The following is a 1,935-nucleotide window of genomic DNA, read 5'->3' on the forward strand; positions in this document are numbered from 1 at the left end:
GATACCGCGGATCGGAACGGAGGACAACACCATCGCCGCCCCTGGAGCCAGAGGCGTGCTGGAGAGATCCCTGAAGGCCGCCGTCCACGCGCTCTACGTGGACACCCTGAAGAAAAAACCGGACCAGGGTAAGGTCTTCGAAGTAACCAGCAAATGGGACTCCAGCAACCACTTCCTCCCCACGGGCAGCTTCATCCGGTTCGCCGACTGGCGGTTCATACACCGCGCCCGGCTGAACTGCGTCCCCCTCAACGGTGCCATCCGCCACGGGAACCGGGACAAGCGCTGCAGGAAGTGCGGGTACGTCAACGAAACCCTGCCCCACGTCCTATGCAGTTGCAAGCCCCACGCCAGAGCCTGGCAACTGCGACACAACGCCGTCCAGGACCGCCTGGTGAAGGCCATCGACCCGCGCCTGGGTGCAGTCACCGTCAACCGCACCGTCCCCGGCACCGACAGCCCGCTGCGCCCAGACATCGTCGTCACGGACGAGGTTGGAAAAAAGATCATCCTGGTCGACGTAACGATTCCGTTCGAGAACAGGACCCCGGCCTTCCGCGAAGCCCGAGCCCGCAAGCTCGAAAAATACGCCCCCCTGGCTGACGCCCTGCGGTCCAAGGGCTACGAGGTGCACACGGACGCTCTGCTTGTCGGGGCCCTGGGTGCCTGGGACCCGTGCAACGAGCGGGTGCTGAGGACCTGTGGAGTGGGCCGTCACTACGCACGGCTCATGAGACGCCTAATGGTCTCAGACACTATCCGTTGGTCCCGGGACATCTACACCGAACACATCACCGGTCACCGCCAATACCAGGAGCGAGCCGATTAGACCTCGCCCACCTGCAAGGGAGAAGGGACTCGCTAACCCCCCCCCACCCCGCTGGGCCCTATCCCCTGAGCCCCGAACCCACCCAACCTCACCGGCCGCCGCCAATTCCGAGAGCGAGCCGGAGAGACCTCACCCACCTACAAGGGGGGCGGGACCTTACCCCCTGAGCCCCAACCCCACCGGCCACCTCCAATGCTGAGAATGAGCCAGGGAGACTTCGCCCACCCCCAAAGGGGAAGGGACCCTTAAACCCCCTCCTACGGGATCTTACCCCCGGAGCCCCGAACCCGCCCAACCTCACCGGCCACCGCCAACTCCGTGAGTGAGCCGGTGAGACCTCGCCCACCCTCAAAGGGGAAGGGACCCATATCCCCCCCACCCCCCCGAGCCCTGAACCGGCCCAACCCACCGGCCACCGCTGATAACAAGAGTGAGCCGAGGGGACCTCGCCCACCCGCAATGGGGAAGGGGCCTATGTACCCCCCCCAATGGGCCTTATATCCTAAACCCTGAACCCACCCAACCTCCCCGGCCACCGCCTATGCCAAGAGTGAGCCGGGGGGACCTCGCCCACCCGCAAGGGGGAAGGGACCTATTAACCCCCCCCCGCTGGGCCTTTTCCCCTGAACCCTGAACCCACTCAACATAACTGAATCCCACCACGTGAGGGTCGCCCCATCACCACTACCCAGCCCACCTAGTTGTACCCATGACTACTTGTACTCCCTATGTGGATGATTGACCCTCACCGCTTACCAACTTTGCCTTGATCTCGCCCACCGCTTACCCCCCTCATTGGAGACATCACAGTCTATATGCATTATGTGTGCTGCCAACCCTGACATAACAACATCCTCCCCATACTCTGTATGTTCCCCCAATGACTGACAACTGACTCCTCAAATCTTTTGTACTGTTTATTTTTTTAAATATTCTCTAATAAAATTAAAATCTGTTCTTATCAGTTTAATATCTGATACGTCCTCTATCTGAGGACTATATATTAAATGGATTTTTGGAACAGGGAGATGGAATAGGAGCTTGCTCCATCCACTCCACGCATCGACCTGGTATTGCAGTACCTCCAGGAACGGTGCACCTCCCCT

General features: G+C 60.4%; 1 non-coding gene across 1 annotated transcript; it reads left to right on the forward strand.

Moving 5' to 3' along the window:
* Positions 1–1,748: 1,748 nt before the first annotated feature.
* On the forward strand, positions 1,749–1,933 carry LOC113408860. Its single transcript, XR_003370385.1, has one exon. It is a non-coding gene; the product is annotated as a U2 spliceosomal RNA (small nuclear RNA).
* Positions 1,934–1,935: the final 2 nt, after the last annotated feature.

The sequence above is a fragment of the Terrapene carolina genome, unplaced genomic scaffold, assembly GCF_002925995.2.
Source record: "Terrapene carolina triunguis isolate 2854851 unplaced genomic scaffold, T_m_triunguis-2.0 Scaffold25598, whole genome shotgun sequence".
In the NCBI taxonomy this organism is placed as follows: domain Eukaryota; kingdom Metazoa; phylum Chordata; order Testudines; family Emydidae; genus Terrapene; species Terrapene triunguis.